The 20,431-nt window shown below is 39.1% G+C and overlaps 1 long non-coding RNA gene across 2 annotated transcripts in view; it reads right to left on the reverse strand.

Moving 5' to 3' along the window:
• Window positions 1-20,431, reverse strand: part of LOC133260780 (uncharacterized) — a 181,235-nt gene that overhangs the window by 135,448 nt on the left and 25,356 nt on the right. The window contains exons 2-3 of one of the 2 annotated variants that reach the window (XR_009740963.1): window positions 16,735-16,850; window positions 14,171-14,268 (exon numbers count right to left, since the gene is read on the reverse strand). This is a non-coding gene — a long non-coding RNA (uncharacterized LOC133260780). The remainder of the gene's footprint in view (window positions 1-14,170; window positions 14,269-16,734; window positions 16,851-20,431) is intronic. The other variant, XR_009740964.1, reaches the window with a different exon arrangement.

A 20,431-nucleotide genomic window follows, 5' to 3' on the forward strand; every position in this document is an offset into this window, starting at 1 on the left:
AGTCACTCAGTGGTGTCCAACTCTTTGTGACCCCCCTGGACTGCAGCCCACCAGGCTCCTCTGTGCGTGGGGTTTCCCAGCAAGAACACCGGAGTGGGCTGTCACGTCCTTCTCCAGGGGATCTTCCCCACCCAGGATCTGAAGCAGCGTCTCCCACACTGGCAGGCGGGTCCTTACCACTGAGACGCCAGGGAAGCTCAACTGGGACTCAGATTTACAGTCCACAAAGTATACTGGTGTGACACAGTTTAAGAAATATATCTAGTTAATGAGATCCAAAACTTTTATTTGCTTTCCCTCAATCATCTGGATAATTTGTCTAAAACACTGCTCTCTTCTACTGTATCTTTTTAAATGATTCTGGCTGAATAAATTTTACTCATTTTTCAGTTGTACCTCCTCCCCCATTTCATATTAATCCGCCATCCTATTTTTCAGAACAGAAAAATCAGAAACACACTCCATATTTTACTAACATAAAATGATGGCAGAAAAACATCAGAAGCCAAAATATTCTTATTTTTTTCCCTTTTCTTCCCATTAACCAGCTTAGAAAAGGAAACCAAAAAAAAAACAAGAGTCTGTCTTGCTTGAGCTTTTAATTAGCTCATCTCCCAAAAGAGGTTAAGGCAGTGTTGTTAAGCGCTGTTCTGGTTTCAAATAATTACCTGAAATGAGAGTCTAGGGCTGGAGTAACTATTGCCTCATTAACATTCATCACTATTTCTCTAGCATAAAGTGAAAGAAAAATAGTATTAAAAGAAAAAGAAAAGGTACAATTACAAATAGTGTACACAATTAGAAAAACAATCTCGGCACGGACCATCTTTCCCCAGACACTGTTTGACCGCACACTCTGTGATGGCCACATAAGAGCCACATTCTTGAAACACACCTATCTAGAACAAGTCTCATATGGGTTTCTACTTTCCATGCAAAGACTCTTCCACTTTGGTGGGCCCCAGAACCATCTGGGGAGCTTATTAAAAGTTAAGATTCCCAGGACTCAGAAGATTCTGAAGCAGCAGATATAGTGTGGGGCCTGCGAAATCTGAACACCCCAGGTTGATTCTCATTCAGCACACATATGGATCATACATGGAGAAATACTTCCGTAGAGACCGTGCGCTACATCTTCTACCTATCAGAAGAAAGAGGATTCCCTGAATAAACCCTAACCCTAATAAGATGAAAATCCAGCCACAATTTCGTCTCACCACCCACTCAAGAATGAAGCTAGTGCACCTACCCTACGCTGAAGCTTCTGGTGCCGGTCCTTAGTACGCCCAGAAGGGATTCCTTTTATTTGAAGTAGGCTCTGTTCTAGCCTTTGGAATCCTATTTTATAACAAATGTTTTCCTCCGCCGAGCCCTCAATCTGACAACGTAGACAGTGTAGGCAGACCCACAGAGGACTGGCAGGGCCACAAACCCAGTGAAAATCCTCCGGAGGTCACACGAGACGACCCTTTCCTACAGAGAGATGCAGAGGCCTCAGCTGTTTGAGATTGGGGTAAAGCGTTAGTCGCTCAGGCGTGTCTGACTCTTTGTGGCACCATGGGCTGCAGCCCGCCAGGGCTCCTCTGTCCATGGGCTTCTCCAGGCCAGAATACTGGAGGGGGTTGCCATTCCCTTCTCCAGGGGATCTTCCTGACCCAGGGGTTGAACCTGCATCTCCTGCATTGGCTTCCTGCGCCACCTGGGGGTAAAGCTATGTGTGATTGTAAAACAGACGAGGAGGAGAACAGAAATACCAAAGGAGAGTATCTCTTCTAAAGATAGAGGATACACATGAAAGAGTAAATTCAAACGATATGGAACTTAAGAGTGAGAAGACAAGATATCTTTCCTCAGATCTAACCTTCCAGCTCTGTTCTCCTAAAACAGATATTTCAACGTCTTTATTTTTAGTTATTTTACTGGTCACTATCACCATAATATATCTGCATGTGTCTCCCTATTTATAAAGGCCAGGCAGCTTCTCATGTTCCCTCATCATGAGAGATGAGGGATTTGGTACCTACCTAGCTCTCCTCATTTCTCTCCCGGGCCTATTATTTATTACTCATTTGAGATATTCCCAGTGTTTGCCTCTATAATTTTAAATTATGTTTAAATTGCTAGTTTTGAATTAATTATCTCAGGCAGTATCTAAAGATGCTTTGAAAAATGAGGGAATTAGCCCATATCCTTCCTAAAGGTAAAATGTTCAAACCATTTTCTTAATCACTAACTTACGTGTTAGGTGACTAACCTGAGGCAAATCTGTTGAAATCATTCTCTCTTCTATTCCTCGGCAGCAGTATGTCAGACAGGTATACTGTGGAGAATTGTTATAGAGTTTCTAAAACCTTATATTTGACATAAATATGAACTGATCTGACTGTTCTCATACATTATCATTCCAATAGACATCATTATCTTCTTGTAGCTTTGATATGATACATGATTTTGACTCACACTACATGACTCTCCCATGTTAATAGAAAGTTTATGCTCCATCTTAAGGCCTCCCAGGCAGCACGCCTCATTTCAGCTCCATGGAAGCCCTTCTTCTTTGACAGTGTCCTTGATTTGTAATCAAACTTCATCAGTATCATCCAAGAGTAATAAAACATGTATTGCAGAAAAAAAGAAATTTACCCAATAACATCCTAAAACAAAGACAAGCTATCCATTCTGAAAGAATGATTGATTTCAAACAACCTCATTGGCTTAGTTTTGCTAGAGAATAAATAACGGAAATTGCTCAAAAGCTAACTTATAATGAGACAAATGGCAGAGCCATAAGAGAGAACTTAATGAATCTCAACTACTGAAGTCATGGCATTGCTGGAACATGAACCAAAATGGCAGGCTCACCTATCAATTACTCATTCTTATGCCCGACAGGAAGGTGACTTCTTTCATTGTTTCTTTGAGCAACAATATAGACATTGAATCAAAAGAAATAGAAATAAACACTAAAATTACAAATCAAAGGACACCTTTTACAAGAATTCTATGTCATCTGCAACTAGAGACACAATTGCTTTTTTTTGTTTGCTTTAAGCACACTTGCACCACACAGAGCATTAACTTTCAGTATCATCATGAGGCTAATTTATGTTATCAAGCTTGGATTTTCCTGGAATCAATTTTTTAATTTTCCCGGTAGGAAGTTACTGTCTCTTGGAAAACATACAGCATTATCCAATCGCACAGTGCCTTTTAAACATTTATCGCAAGGCTTTGTGGAAAAGTGTAAACCTTTATGCAAGTTTAAAAAGTCACACACTATTATGGGATCCATAGTGATTCACAAATAAATACATTCTACAAGAGTAAGTTATTCAATGCCAAAATGATTATTAGGAAATTAATAAGATATATTATATCATACTATCATAACATAAAGCTTTAAATAGATATGTCTGTTATCTAAAGAAAAAAATTAACCAACAAAATGCTCAAACAGTGAGAAATTAAAATATATCCAGTGAGGCTGAGTTCGAATATTTCATAAGCATCTATTCAATGGATATGATGCAGAGATGAAAAGCCACATTAGCAAACAAACAATAGCCAAGACGTGTGGGGTGGAAAAGTCGAAAAGGTACAATATGTGTTTTATTTTTTAAAAAATCACAATTAGATTCAAAATATTTTACAATGCAAAAATAATAATTTTAATGTACATATTAGATAGCTTATCTTATATATACCATTTAATGGTATATCAGGCAGAAATGAGTTTAAAACATTTTATAAATTATTGGTTCTGTAGGCAGAAGACAGGATTATAATACTTGAATTTTTGGAAGTATGAGTTATGTTGAAACCGAAAACCCATTTTGAAAAAGCTTAATCTACAAGCTGATGGTTCGAGGTTAGTTACTGTGTGAAGAAGCACTGGGCTTCCCAGCTGGCTCAGTGGTGAAGGATCCAGCTGCCAGTGCAGGGGATGCAGGTTCAGCCCCTGGGGCGGGAAGATCCCCCAGAGAAGGGAATGATGATCCACTCCAGGATTCTTGCCTGGAGAATCCCACGGACAGAGTTATGGACAGATACCCGTGTCCATGTGTGCGAAGTCCTTCTGTCCTCTCTAACTCTTTTGCGACCCCAAGGCTGCAGCCCGCCAGGCTCCTCTGTCCGCGGGATTCTCCAGGCAAGAATACTGGAGTGGGTTGCCCTGCCCTCCTCCAGGGATCTTTCTGACCCAGGGATCGAACAAGCTTCTCTCACATCTCCAGCATTGGCGGGCGGGTTTTTCACCACTAGAGCACCTGGGAAGCCCAGATTATGTGATAGAAGCTTCGTCTTGGGTTTGAGATTTTCCCAAGAGGAAGAAAAATAATGGTTAGCAAAATCCTAATTCTAACTAAATCTTTCAACTTTCTATTCATGAATCAGAATTCTACCCCTAGAATTTATTCCAGTAGAAAATATTTCCCTGCTCTAGAGACTATTCAATATAATGGTTTTTGTTATTATTCATAGAATAAACTGGTACCAAATGGTAAGTAATTCCATAGTTGCAAATGTAGCATCAAAAGTACCAAGAAATCACAGTTCATGAATATAAATGATTATGGTCAACTCAGTATTTCATAAGAACAATCATTACGTTATGTCAACGTGCAATGGACCCTCTTTACCACAGAATTTATACTAGCCTGTGGTGAACAACAATTTTTAGATACGAATGTTTTTGGTTTCAGCAATTTCCACGGCATTCTCTATATATTACAAACACTTGGTAACAATAGCTACTATTCACTGTGCAACATGACCCTAATGTTAGCTCAGAGTTACAGCTTAGTGGTCACAACAATTGAGTTCAAGGGAAGTTCACTCAGGGTTGTTCATGGTTGTTTCCTGAGACTTCAAATTGAGCTCCTGCAGAGGCAAATCTTCTAAGTGCTAGTACAATTCAGATTCAATTTTTATTATTTTCATTATTTTGTTACAAAGATCAGGAAATGAAGGATAGACCAAAGACTAGAGGGAGAAAAGCAGAATTATTATAATGGTGAAGGGGCTGAACTGAATTCTCCCAGGACAGCTCTGAAGTTTCAACATGTACTTTCCAAAGCCACTTTAAGAAGAAAACCAAGGACTGGATTAGTGTTGTAGTTTGACGAAACGCTGCTCTTTGAGCCTCTGACACTGCTCTGCCTTTGTGAATGCTGTTCCCCCTTTGAGCCACGGCCAAACTGCATCCAGTCTTTCACGGATCAAATGTCCAACTTCTTCCATTAAGTCCTTTTTGATTATTTAAACCAATATGAATGTATTTCAACGTTTAATAATTAGAGTTTAAACAAACCAATTTAGCATAGAATTAGGTACAGTATCTTTAGAGTAATCGAGCAGAAGGCACAAAGGTTTCCCACATATACCTGCTTTTGAACACAGACAACCTCCCTCTTTATCAACATCCTCCATCAGAGAGGCACATTTGTTACAACTGATGAAACTGAACCAGCACGTCATTACCCACTGTCTGGCATCTGTATGAGGCTTCCCTCTTGGTGGTGTTCATTCTGTGAGTCGGGATACATTGATGACGGCATGTATCCACCATGATAGTACCATATTTGGCAATTTCACTGCCAATTTATCCTTTCCTTCTTCCTCACCCCAACAACCACTGATATTCTTTTTTATTGTCTCTATAGTTTTGCCTTCTCCCAAATGTCATACAGTCTAACAGTATGCAGCCATTTTTATATTAGTTTCTCTCGCTTAGTAGTATGTATTTAAGATTCCTCCGTGTCTTTTCCCAGCTTGGTGGCTCACTTCTTTTTCACACCAAGTAATAATCCGGTGTCTACATGTACCCCGGTCTATCCATTCACCTATTGAAAGGCCTCTCAGTTGTTTCCAAGTTTGGGCAATTGTGAATAAAGCTGCTGTAAACACAGGAGTGCAGGTTTTTGTGTAGATACAAGTCTTCAACTCCTTTGGTAAATACCCAGGAATGTGCCTGCTGGATCGTATGGTAAGAGCAGGCATAGTTTTACAAGAAACCACCAAACTATGCTCCAAAAGGACTATACCATTTTGTGTTCCTGAATACAAAAGAGTACAAATCGCTACTATTTATTTAGTAGCAATAAATGAGTTTCTGTTGCCCCACATCCTTACCAGCATTTGGTGTTGTCAGTATTCTGGACTTTTAGCTACTCTGATGGGTGTGAAGTGAGCGGTATCTCTTTGCTCTAATCCACAGTTCCCTGATAACATTTGATGTGAAGCATCTCCTCATGTGTTTACTTGCCATCTGTATATTTTCTTTGGTGACGGATCTGTTAAGACCTTTGACCCATGTTTTTTAAGTTGTTTATTTTCTTGTTGTTGAGTTTTAAGAGTTCCTTCTATATTTGGGTCAGAGTTCTTTATCAACTTTATCAGGCTTTTTCAAATTTTCTCTGACTTGTCTCTTGATTCTCTTGATGTTGTTTTCCACACAGAAATTTTTAAAATTAATGAAGTCCAACTTGCCAATTCTTTCTTTTTGAATCACATCCTTTGTGTTGTATCTGAAAAGTCATTGACAAATCCAAGGTCATCTAGGTTTTCTCCTATTTTATCTTTTAGGAGTTTTATAGTTTTGCATTTTACATTTAGGTGTATGCTCTACTTTGAATTAATTTTTGAGAAGGGTACAAGGTCTGCATCTAGATTCAATTTTTATTTGCAAGTGGATGTCCGGTTGTCCCAGTAGTAATTGCTGAAGACCATCTTTCACCATTTGTGGCCTTTGCTTCTTCGTCACACATCAGTTGACTATATTGATGGAGGTCCATCTCTGAGCTCTCCACTCTGCTCCACTGATCCATTTGTTTCGGCTTTTCTACTGTTGTTTCATAGTATGTCTTGAAGTGGGGTAGCATCAATGTCCCCTCATGCTGTTTTTTTATATTTTTTCCTTTTTATATAATCATAATTAATAATATTTCCAGCTTTGATTCATGCTATATGCCAAAGAAAATGCTTGGCTAATGTAAATCTAGTGGGTTCCCCTAGAATCTAGAGAAAAGTCAAGTTTCCTGGTTAAATGGGAAAAGGGGACAAAATATAAGCCAAGAGGTAGTGTGTAACCCTGCTGGTGCAAAATACTTGACTGTCCATATTGAATGTCCCTGCAGTTAAGGGAAACTAATTTGTGTAATGCACATTTTCTTGGCCCCGTGAGTTAATTAGTTGGTAAATGTGAATACAATAGCTGATACCTCCGCTTAGCTCCCCTCACTTCCTCTTGAGATGAGTGTTCCTGCAGAGGACACAGACTTGCCTCTCTTCCAGGCTGTAAGCTTTACCTGGGTGGGGCTCCTGCATGGGCCACAACCCGGAGGAGAACCCGGCATCAGAACAAGGAATCTGCATGATCTTGGAATTTCTGCATGCAAGTCTATTTGGGTAGCAGATATCAATCTACTTGCTCTGCCTACCCTCTGTTAGTAATAAACATTATTTTTGCCTCTATAGTTCTTTTGGATTTTTCTCTCAACATCTTTTCAGATGTTGAAAAAGGATGCTTTTTGTTGGAGCTCTCTTGAGAGACCCACAAACCCATTTTTGTAAAATTCTGAATGCGTGTTTACTTAAAAATCTAAAAAACAATTATATCAAAGTGAGAGAATTACAGACAACTCAGTTTTGCATCTTTGCATATTCTAAACTTCTATGAATGTATATCGTAATTAGGAAAAAGGGTTAAATATATATTTTTTTCAATAAAATGTTTATCTCCTCCTTGGGAAAAAAATAATTGGTCATACATAGTCCTTACATAAGGTGTTGTCTGAAAACGCTCACTATTCTTATTTTAGGCATTAAGCAGTATTTCAGTAATGAGTCCCCAAATGGATTGCACAGTCAGGAGAAGCTTGCAGGAATTCTCCTGCCTCCTATATTATTAAGAACCTTCTCTAATCAGCTAACAGACTCTTGCAGTAATCAAAGAACACTGCCTCCCTTTAGCAGTTACAGATCTACATGACGTTTCTAAAACACATCACCACGTTGCCTTCCCATGGGAGACACAGCATCCCTTTGGTCCAGTAGAAGCCATAGCGCGCTTTAACGGTGACATTTTCCTCTAAATATCACTACCTTTCACAGAAGCCAGCACCTTCAAAGGGCTGGAGGCAGCAGGCTTGGAATCAGGAGACATTTATTCCCTTCTCTATTAGTTTCTGCTCACTTAGCCTGGCTTCATTTTGACCACCCAAAAAATGAGAAAAATAACGCTTGTTTGTTTCTTAACAGTAACACCAGGAAAAGAAATGGGAGTCTATAGAGAAAGGCTACAATCTGAGACTTTTACAGATAAAGAAAACTACACACACATGAACGTTCAGAATCGTTATTATGTAATTAATTTCAGCAGTTCATCCGTTTAGGTTATATAAGAATTTTTTAACTCAAGATGAACTTAAATATGAGACAGTTTTCTCCAAAGATCACTAACTTTCACAAAAGCCAGGAGCTTCACAGTGCTAGAGGCTGGCTGAGTACCAAAATGGCAGAGAAGCAAGCCCTTTGTCTCAAGGAGGAAAGCTGGTGTTCTCCAGCTCGACATCACCCTTGAGAGCTTCTTTCCCCAATCAAGAAATGAAAAATCACTTGTATGTGGCAAGTTAACCAAATAATAGTGGAAGAATGCCAGTTCTAGGAAAAGACGTTTTGATGGATGTGAAAGGAATGAAATCAGATTCCTGCTTTATTAAACAACAACGGATCGGTGTTCTACCCACAAGAGGAAGCTTACGAAGGAAGAGAACAGTTGTGCCAGGGAGCTGAAGCCCACAAACATCTACAGCAGTTTGAAAAGGACAAAAGCATAAAGTACCCAGAGCATAAACAGCACGAAAGCAAGTGACATCTGATAGAAAACAAGAGACGCAGTAGAAAGGCATTGCAGCTCGAAGGCAGAAAGGCGCAAACGAGACTCAAGGAAAAAGCTTGTTTTTATGAATCTGAACACACTGGCAAGACCAGGGACAGAGAAAATGACCTTTCCAACTTTTCAGGGCTATAGACGTCAAATAACTGGGAAAGGCCACATTAAATAGCTTTTTTTTTTTTTTTTTGCAAGAGTTTTGCTTTTTTTTTTTTAAATAATTGAATTAATGAGCTTGATTTCAGTGTCCTTTAAAAAAAAAAAACAAGTAGCCAAAAGAAATAAGCCAGTGTTGACAAACACAGCATTAGGAGATCCTTAAATGTGCTGCAATAGTTAAGCTCGCAGCTTAGAACTGAGCCCAGCTGTGACCTTAGGGTGGCAGCTGCAACACACGTAGAGGGTTAAAAGTGTCTTTAGAAATCGGGGAGATGGATTTTGAGGGTTTGCGTTCCCTTTTAGAAGTGATCATTTTGCCTGATTACCTCAGAGGCTTAAAGGAGATCAAAAGCTCCAGATGCTGTAATCTACTTTGTTGGAAAGAACTTCTAACTGAATCAGACATGGATAGAATACAATTACGTAAAAAGTAATGAAGTCTCCGATCAAGATTTGGAGCAGCAGTGTTTGGACTGGTCTAATTTCTTTACTGTTTTTTTTACAAAAGACATTGGTCGTTGGAAACATGCATTGCTTCCAAAATGCCAATAACTCCTGTTTAGGATGGGAGAAAAGACGATCAGGGAAAAAATTCTTGGGGACTCTTTCTATATTTATGTTGTTGCTATGAAAATTATAGTCACATAAGAGAGTGGGGATGGCATGGATATACAGGCATAATGAAAAGGGATAAACATGGCTTCATATTTGAATTTATGACAAAGCATTTGGACAGATCTGGCAAAGCCCAACTCCCAACAAAACCAGATGGAGCTGCATATCACAGAGGGAAGCTCACAGGAGCTTTCCTTTAGAATGCAAAAACAAATCCCCACTTCTGAACATTTTTTAAACAGTGTGTCTATATATTTGTTCTTCATATCTTGGCCAATCCTCTCCAGATAACTTCTGTACTCAAACTTTGAGAAACAGAAAATTATAGAGCAGTTGAGATGTTTGCTTTCAACTCAGTATTGACAGTCAGTAGGGCAAAAAAATATTTCTTAACACGCACAGGGCTCATAACACTATTGTGGGCACTTGGAGGTACATATTAAAGAAAAAGCATTGTTTTTGAACCAAAGAAAATGAATGGTGATGTTATCGATGATACGGGACACATATGTTCAGAAATTCATTAGAGGAAGAAGCCAAATGTAAGAGATGCAAGAAGGTATTTCTGACAAGAAACTGATCGTTTTGCTTTTCACTTTTGCTGTGAAAGAGCTCACGCTGAGGATCAGCCAGCCTCTCCTTGCTACACACTGCCACCTACAGGCCATCCCGCGATGGCTGGAGAGGAACTTGTTTTTTTTCTCAGGACTGAAAGTAAATGTCCTAATTAATTTCATGATGCCCCTATTTCTCATGCAGCATTAAAGTTAACTATGCAAATGCACACTGGATCTTATGTCTATAATCATAAAATAAAAGCACTGCCTAGGGTTTGAGATGGGTTTAGGAAAACTGAAAAAGACCCTTCCTGCACATAACATTTCATAGCATGGCATATTTTCATTCCTGTTCCATTTCATTTCAGGAAGCAGATTATCAGGACTAGGTGGTCAAAAAATTCTGAGTAAGGATCCCAGTTCTGCTAACTGAGATAAATATAATATGCAAATGCAGCATTTAATGAAGGCTTTTGATGACAGTGCTGGCTGGCAGGAGGAGTATTTTTACCTAAATGTTTAATTATCTGTGATGCAAGTAGCCACTACTTCTCAAGCAAAACATCACCAATGTTTACATTTAAAAGATTTGGATTTTTTAGATCCTCTTTTTATAAACATAGAAAAAAGAAGTTAAAAATAGAAAGACTTTAAGTGACACACTTTTTTTTTTATCTTTGAACTGTCACTTTTTATTTTTGGTGGCTGAACAATACTACAGTTTTTTCCCCACACACTTTTAAAAATATACAAACTCAAGGATTAGTATCTGCTGTGTATAAATAAAATGACCAAAATATCATGGTTATTAGGAGAAGACCATTATGAATTTAAAGACACAATTTGGTTCTTTCAATTAGGAACAAGAACATTATGACATTTTCCCTTTGGAAAGAATTATCAAATTACTTGCTTGAAAAAAAAAATTGATCAAATCAGGCCAGAAAAGCAGCTTCCATGGCAACCAATGCATTAGAAGATCATAGATGTTCTATATCCTCATTTAGCATCTTGACTGATATAAATTCAGAGAGATTTAGTAAGCCATAGATGAACTGAAAGCTAAATTTGATCACACTGATTGGTGAAAGCTACAATAAAATTAGTGGCGAAAAAAATCAACAGATTCCCAAAGATGGATTGTGATTTTTGTTAAATGTTTTAAACTCTCCCTTAACGTGAATTAATCAGAAACAGTCTTACACTTTAAAAATCTTTCTGTTTGTTCCACTGCAAATGTTTGGCTGGAAAGTTCTATATACATCACATTTCTGTTATTCAATTCACATCTTAAATGCATTGGAGAAGCTCCCTGTTTATAGGAATCATGCAGTGGCATCATTTTGTAAAACAAAATCTTTATGTAGTACAAATAGTAACAATTTTCTCTCCTCCATGTATTTGTTAAATAATGATTCTCCAGATATTGAATTTTCTTAAGGTAATACAGCCATAATTTGCAGATAACAAAATACCAGGAGACACGTTCAGAAATTACTCGTTGAGAGTTCAAAATTTAAAGATACCACACTGCAAAAAAGAATTTGTACAAGCTGATTATCTCGTATTTTCCTGTATTGTAAATAATAAGCATTTGTGTATTAATCTGCTCTACTGACAGACAACCAGTGGATACAGAATCCTCCTGCCAATGCAGGAGACACAGAAGACGCAGGTTCTATCCCTGGATCGGGAAGATCCCCTGGAGGAGGAAAATGGCAACCCACTCCAGTATTCCTGCCTGAAAACCCCATGGGCAGTAGGGTCGCAAGAGTCAGACACAACTGAGCGACTCACACACACACACACAAACTCACACAAACACACACACACACACACACACACACACCGACAGGCAATAAGGATCCTGCAATTTGGGTTCTCAGGTTGAGTTTGCATGCTAAGTTGCTTCAGTAGTGTCCAACTCCTTGCAACCCCACAAGGACCACCAGGCTCCTGTGTCCCTGGAATTCCCCAGACCAGAAGTGGGTTGCTGTGGAGTGGAGTGGGTTGCCGTTCCCTTCTTCACAAGTTGAGTTTAGCATAGCAAAAACTCAAAGGCCTGGTTATACTATGCACTCCAACACCAGAGGGAGGAAAATAATAAATTAATTCTTCCTTAGTTAATAAGCTTTATTGTAGCTACATTTCATTTCCTTTTCTTTTAACACTAACTGAAACCTGCAATATGTTGTATCATTCTGGGTTGGTGTGGTGTATATCTAATGCAGCTTGCCTGTTACATCTCACGACTGACCATATGAAAGACGCGCCCCCTCAAAGGAATAAAAGATCTCATTTAAAACTTTAGATGAGAGTCTATTTTGGGGGGAGAATTTCTCTCCATATAATTTCAAGATTTGAGTTGAAATTCGGCATTTTAGTAGTGATACAATATAGAACAAAAATGTTATCTTCTTTATTCTTATACAGTGTTTTTGTCTGAACTTAAAGGCTTTTAAGTTCGCTGTCTTATTTCTCAAAATGAGGATGGTATTTTACTCCAAATTATTTTAAATATCTGAAAATTATTTAAGACTCTGCAAGCCAACAATCACTTTTGCCTAAAATACTAATTTCCCCAGAAGAAACATACTATGATTCTTTTTGCCAAATAATTAGGGGAAAGGGTTTGGTTCTATTTTGAATTAATTAGAGAATTACTTCCATTTTGCCATCTTGGTTCCTATTTGTAAGAGAAGACTGATCACAGGTGTGACTGTATTAGAAATTTTAATACTTATGTTGCAGGAGGGGAAAATACACATTTTGTATAGAAACATCTGATAATGACCGTGCCTGTGACAGGCCCTTTGAAATTTAATAAGGCATTTATATAACACATCGGTTTTGACTAGATCACAACATCATACAGATCATCTCACCGGTTTTCACCACAGTCTTGACAGACAGGATGTCCACCCTGAAGCTAGTGGGTTGGGGACATGAATGATGACCCACGTTTACGTTTGGTCTGAAGCTTGTAACTACTCTGAGCTCCTTGAGGGTGAGCAGAATGTCTTATCATCACATCTCCCCTGCTGAAGACACTGCTTTGTACAAGTTGAAAACTAAAATGAATTCATGACTCTCTGCCTCCACACTCCCTTTATCTTCACAGATCCCTACCTAAGTCCACCAAATCATACACCATCATGACGTATTTCCATGCAGCTAAATTAAGCATGGTGAAGAACCCGCCTGCAGTGCAGAGGACCCCAGTTCAATTCCTGGGTCAGGAAATCCCCCTGGAGAAGGAATAGGCTACCCACTCCAGGATTCTTGGGCTTCCCTGGTGGCTCAGATGGTAAAGAATCTGCTTGCCTTGTGGGAGACCTGGGTTCAATTTCTGTACTGGAAGAGCCCCTGGAGGAGGGCATGGCAACCGACTCCAGCATTTCTGCCTAGAGCATGCCCATGGACAGAGCAGCCTGGTGGGCTACAGTCCATGGGGCCACAGAGCTGGACACGACTGAGCAACTGAGCACAGCCCACAGGCCACGTGTAGAAGAGGAATCTTCCATGCAGCTATTCTCCAGATGAAACAAGAGCAATCCTTCTCCTTTTTCTTTGAAAACTGGAAAATGAAATAACTTGGAAACCATGGCGCGTAAGTTTAGACCGTCATCTAAGAGACATGATCCAGCTGACTGGAGGGTGCTAATAGAGTAGTAATTTATCTAAGGTCAGCCGCAGGCCTTAGTCCACTACTGTGACTTAATTAACGTCCGTGGGGATTACTCATTTCTTCAGAAGAAACCTAGAATGCGTCCATCTGAAGGCCTGGATGGGACACTGAAAGGCCTGGTAGCAGCAGCCCCTCACGACGGCCCCGTGGGCTGCACCCCTTCCCCACCCTGCGCTGCTCTTCACTGCCGCCCTGCATCTCAGGCCCTGGTCCTGCAAGGATGCTCTGGAGACTGACAGAATGTGGCAGAAATGATGATACCTTTCTTCCGAGATGACGTTATACATAACTTCCATCTTATGCTGTCCTTCCCTCCGCGTGTGTGTCTTTCTCTTCAGTTGAAGTCTCCAACTAAAAGCCTGCAAGGAACCAAGGCTTCCCTATAATCACATGAGTAAGTTTCAAAGTAATTCCAGATCCCGAGTAGAGACTTGGGATAACAGCGACCAGCCTACAGGTTGGCTGCAAACTCTTGAGAGGCTCAGATGCATAATCCCAACTGAGTTGCTCCCAAATTTCTGACCCTCAGAAACTATGGGATAATCAAGGCTCATTCTTTTAAGCTGCTATGTTTGGCACTAATTTGTTTCACATAAATAGATAACTAATACAGATTTGTAGATATATCTAAGGATTTTATGCTTTTGCAGTTTGAAAGTATGAGTGTAGAATTAAATGTTTTGTTTTTTTTTTTAATGCAAAAAGTGAACATCTAACTACATAAGACATGATCAGGATCTGGTTTTTCTACACTAAAGTTTGTGTGCCTGTGTGCTCGGTTGCTTCAGTTGTGTCTGACTCTTTGCGACCCCATGGACTGTAGCCCACCAGGCTCCTCTGTCCATGGGATTCTGCAGGCAAGAACACTGGAGTGGGTTGCCATGCCCTCCTCCAGGGGATCTTCCTGACCCAGGGGATCAAACCTGGGTCTCCTGCATTGCAGGCAGATTTTTTACCTCTGAGCCATGGGGGAAGACCCAGACTAAATTTTACAACTCCTAAATCATGGACATTGGGGAAATCTAAAAAGGTTTGTAATGAACACTTTCTGCTATGATAAAGAAAGCTTTTAAGACATGAGGGAGTGGAGAATATTCCTGGATCAAAATACTGAACTAACAGTATGAAAAATAACCTCAACATAAAAAGAATAATGATCGAAGTGATGCTAAATAATTCACAGAGAAAGAGTTTTGTAATAAAACAAGGCCTTATGGGCTTAGGGTCTATATCTAGAGCAGATTGGAATATGAATGTCTCATAAGTTAAAGACATAAAGAAGCCTGAGTACCGAAGAATTGATGCTTTTGAACTGTGGTGCTGGAGAAGACTCTTGAGAGTCCCTTAGACTGCAAGGAGATCCAACCGGTCCATCCTAAAGAAAATAAAAACGCTGAATATTCATGGGAAAGACTGAGGCTGAAGCTGAAGTTCCAATCCTTTGGCCACCTGATGTGAAGAGCCAACTCATTGGAAAAGACCCCATGCTGGGAAAGATTGAAGGCGGGAGAAGGGGACGACCGAGGATGAGATGGTTGGATGGCATCACCGACTCAATGGACATGAATTTGAGCAAGCTCCAGGAGACAGTGGAGGACAGAGGAGCCTGGTGTGCTGCAGTCTGTGGGGTTGCAAACAGTCGGACACGACATAGCAACTGAACAACAACAGCAAAACAAATTAGACAAATAGTTTGGAAAATCACTGTTTAAAAGATTACATATTGATAAAATCGATCTTTTGACAAAGTCTTCCCTGAAATACCTGTAGGGAACAAAAGAATGATGCGTGACAACAGGCACAGCAAGAGAGCGGATGTAATATATCAAGTGTTGAAACTTGATCTTAGAAACTTCTGATTAAAGGGTAGATGAAAGCTGGAAGAAATACTGTAACAAAGATTTCCACCTGGATACCATGGATACTGCTGCTGCTGGTAACCTGTTTCAATGTGTTTAACATGCAACAGAGAAGGAGGATGAAAAGATTTGCTTGGTCTCCAAGATGCTTTGATTTCATGTACAAAAGCTACAATCTCTATCTCCATGAAACACAATTTTCATTTTGGACTCTATATCAAAAATGTGCAATCCTTCAAGAATCACCACAATTTAGGCAGCACATTTATATAAGGAAAAAAAACAGTCACAAGTTCAATACATTGAAGTGTACTGTGCTAGTGTGTTTCATAAAATAAAGAAGCCTTTAGAAAATATATAGTTAATAGGCCCACATGTAGGAGCCTTAAAAAGTTGGATTAACTTGGATATGGGGATTATTTGATTTCATATTTATAAATAAAATGGAAAGAAATTCCACTACCTAGAAAATCTATTCTTTTTTATGTAACGTTTCAGAAATTTCTTTCAAAAGATTTTTCTTTTGCACAAAGCATACTCTTTTCATTTTATCCTGTGATTCTTCATACTACCTGACTTGTAGGAAGGTGACTGATATTTCCTTTTGAGGTTAGTTCAAACATCCTCTCAAGGGATCAATAACACAAATTCTAAGAAATTTAGTACCCACCCCCTGCCATGTACTGCTAGGTTAGCCAAAGGACCTAAAATCTTCAAAACACATGACTTATTTTTCTATTATCAAACACATTACTTTGAACTACAGTTTTTTAAAAAAGAGACATTAGCCTATTTACTTCTTATACAATATTACATGCTACAGATTAAATGAAAGATTACTAAACATTCTAAATAATCCAATATAAAGCATAAAACTCATTAGTCTCTTCATTTTTAAAGGATTAAGCAGTGGTATTTGTCCATTTGATCTTTAAGATAATATTTTAAATAACTCTTCCATATTACCTGGGAAGCTCCTCAGGCAATATTTCATATCAGTGTTTTGAACAGGAATTTTTTGTGTAGGCTCTCTCACTTTCACAAGAATCCTACATTTATGGTATTTATTGATTGCAGAGAGTCTGGAGAAACATAAGAGGGAAAAACTGGTGTTTTGTTCAGAGTACATTTAACAGGAAGCATTTAAGATCAAACTTCACATGGCTGCTTCCTAAAGTAGCAAGGTTTGATTTCTGCAGTCCAGATTCTTGCCAAATAGCAGAATCACAAATACCAGCCATTTTTATCTAAGGCTCAATGGTGATCAACCATCCACACGGAAAACTGCCAAGGACTCCTCTAGATCACTCTTTCTCAAACTGTGGTCTCTGGACCATGGGCATCAGAATCAACTGAGATGCTTTTCAACAACAGATTTCTGAGCCCCACCCTTGATCTCCTGAGTCAGACTCTACCCAGGCAAACCTTAGACAATCTAAAACTTGAGAACTACTTTAGATGTGTTTTGTTACATTTCGACCAAGCCAGACTACTGTAGCAAGAGCTACAGAAAGAAAAAGACATATAAACTCCTCAAATTATATTTATTTTACCTATTTGTTAGTGGATATTTACTGCTATATCACACAATTTCCTTTCTGTGGGAACACAGAAAGCATGGATTTCAGCAAAAAGCTTGGTTTTTCCTGGGAAAAAAAGCTTCACTTTTATTCATAATTCTTACTTGTCTCTTTGTTCTGGTTACTAGATAGCTCAGCAACAAATTTGAGACCTACCTCTTGTAATATTACTATCTGTAATAAAATGTTTTGAACCTACTTCAACAATCTATTTGAATCTTCACCTACCCATGCAGGCAATGCAAGACACAAGGGTTTGATCCCTGGCTAGTGAAGATCCCCTAGAGTAGGAAATGGTAACCCACTCTAGAATTCTTGTCTGGAAAATCCTATGGACAGAGCCTGGTGAGCTATTGTCCATGGGGTTACAAAGAGTCGGACACAACTGAGTGACTGTGTACACACACATGTAATAAAATATCTTGAACATACTTTAATAGTTTATTTGATATCTTTAAAGGCACGTGGATAGAAAAACAACTTAACTTAGTTTGGCGGAAAAATGGAATATAAATTGGTAGACAGGTCAATAAATCTCCTTACAATGCAATCTAAGATAACTTTCACTATTTTGATTATTAGGTTGCACATTAACTCCATCCATTGAAATATATGCTTTATTATGTATGCTTTACATAGGTCTCCCCCATCTTTTCCTTTAAATGTTAAAAATTATTTTATTTGGCTTTGCATTCTCCACATCTCAGACCTGGTGCAAAGGTACAACTGGGGGAAAACTGGGGATTAGAAATGTAGAGAGGACCTGACTACGCCATCATAGGTGAAGTGGTGTCCAGGAAGGGTGGAGAGGTGGACGCTGGGGAGAGGGACGCTGGGGAGGGGGACGCTGGGGAGGCGGACGCTGGGGAGGGGGACGCTGGGGAGGCAGATGCTGGGCCTATAAACCAGGGCTCTTTGTTGTCACAGTTAGCTGATAACCTATTTAATAATGTAGCCCATATTTCAACTTTTCCAAAAAGGCGAGAAACTTGTCCATGGGCCAAGATCCATCTACACTAAATATTCTGAATTTCTGCAACATTACTAGATTAGTCATTGAAAAAAAAAAATGTGTGGACTGGTATTTGCTGCTTGTCTAGGTGTATCAACTCAGGCTAATTCCCAGGGGTCACTTTCTTTCACATCCTTCAGTAAGTGCTCAAACTAGTCCTTCACAAGTCATCTGGGGTGACGAACTAGTCTGGTTTGTTTTTTTTTAATTTTCCACCTATCATCGACTGAAACTTTTGTAAAATACAATAATAAGTGATTCATTAGAAAAATGAAATCACAAAGACACAAAATGCAAGTGCATTTCTTAATATTTTTAAAATATCTTAAAATTATTACATTTGATAGATGTAAAATTCTCTGACAACTGTCTACCAAAGTTTCTAAATGCTTACTCTCGATTTATATATTTTTAATTGGAGCAGTAACATTATGTGGACAAGTATGTCTTTGGGCTACTGTTTCTGCAACTTCCAATAAACAACCCCACCAATAATCCATCAGTTTATAGTTTATGAACCCAATTTCCAATAAATTTTTACAAAAGGGATTATGCTTGCCCCTCTCAATTTCTCTTAATCTTTTTCTCCTCCAAACAGTTACTCAATTACAGTTGGAAATGAATTAGCAATCCCCGAGGCAAAGCCTTTTAGTAGTACATGTATAATTGAACCAAATCTAATTAGAGTAGCTTTTCAGCTATTCTTTCCTCAATTTTGGCCTAATTTGGGACACCACTTCCTTTTCACCATTGTTGTTTTCTAGGGATTTTACTCAACAACATCAGATTCTTCTCCCTTCAGGGCACAAAGAGAACCGCATTTCTCAAGCTCATGCCAGTTGGGCGGGACTATGACTGATCCAGCAACGGAGAGTGTCAAGACCTGAGCTCGTCTGTTCCTGTTGCCTGGACCAAGTAACCAAAAACAAGCAAGCAAGCAAAGAAACAAACAAATAAGCCACAAAACACCCCTTCAACTCCATTCTGGTAGATTCACCGGCAGCATTTGGTGGTGCCTGCCTCTACTGCCCTGAGTTTCTGAAGTATTGTGTAAAGCCAAACTCTCTTCTGATCCGCACTAGAAACGAAGCACAAGCAAGAAATACATCTTCGTTGTGTTATGTACCTGAGATTGAGGAATTAATTGTTACTGTAACTTATCCTAGGCTATCCTAGTTAACAGTATTTTTAAAAAAGGAAAATGAAGCAAGAAAAATAGACATCAAACAAATATTAAGAGATGGAGTAACTGTAGTAAAATTTAAAAGAAAAATGGAATAAAGTGACATTTCCTTACATCAAGAGGACCTGACTTAGTCTAAGCTGGGCCAGGGGGTCCAGGAGGGTCTCCCTGAAGACGGGAAATGGGTTGAGATATGAGCATGATGTGGAGTTATTTGGAAGAAGAGGGGAAACGAGCACTTCAGACAAAGCAAACCAAATGTGATGGTCTGGAAACTGGAAAATGTGACAGCTGCCGTGTTAAAAAGAACCAAGCACCCCTTGGGAGCTTGGTTAGTTGCGAGCCCGTGAGATACCTACCTGGCACATTTTTTGTGCCTCTTGTTCCTCGGGCACAGTGTTAGACTCCTCTCTACAGTCTCAGTTCGCTGAAGACCCCGATCAGTGTTCTGGAGAACACAGGTTCTTCTGCAGTAGTGCTGGGTGCACACATTACTTGAAAAATCTCATGTGTATTACATGCCTGACCCATACAAGTTCCTAGTGAATAACTGATTACTGATTTAATGAATGAAGAAAAGGAATAACTGAAAACAATAGTCTGCATGGATCCATAACATCTGTCATCTGTTCTCAAGCAAAAGTCAAACCCCCAAATCACGTTAGAGCTACCCTAAATGTTATGATTTTCTAAATGTTGTTCCTATCACTTCTCTCTCAAGGATAGAGAAATCTCAAATCAGTTCTCATCAAAATGTGGAGAGAGCCAATATGAATTATTGAAAACAATTGATTTTTAAAGAATAAAAAATGCCATTTTATTACTGCCAATACAATAACACAAATTAATAGAATGATTGCAATGCTAAGGAGGTATTCTACTAACCCT

This window comes from Bos javanicus, chromosome 14 (assembly GCF_032452875.1).
Source record: "Bos javanicus breed banteng chromosome 14, ARS-OSU_banteng_1.0, whole genome shotgun sequence".
Lineage (NCBI taxonomy): Eukaryota > Metazoa > Chordata > Mammalia > Artiodactyla > Bovidae > Bos > Bos javanicus.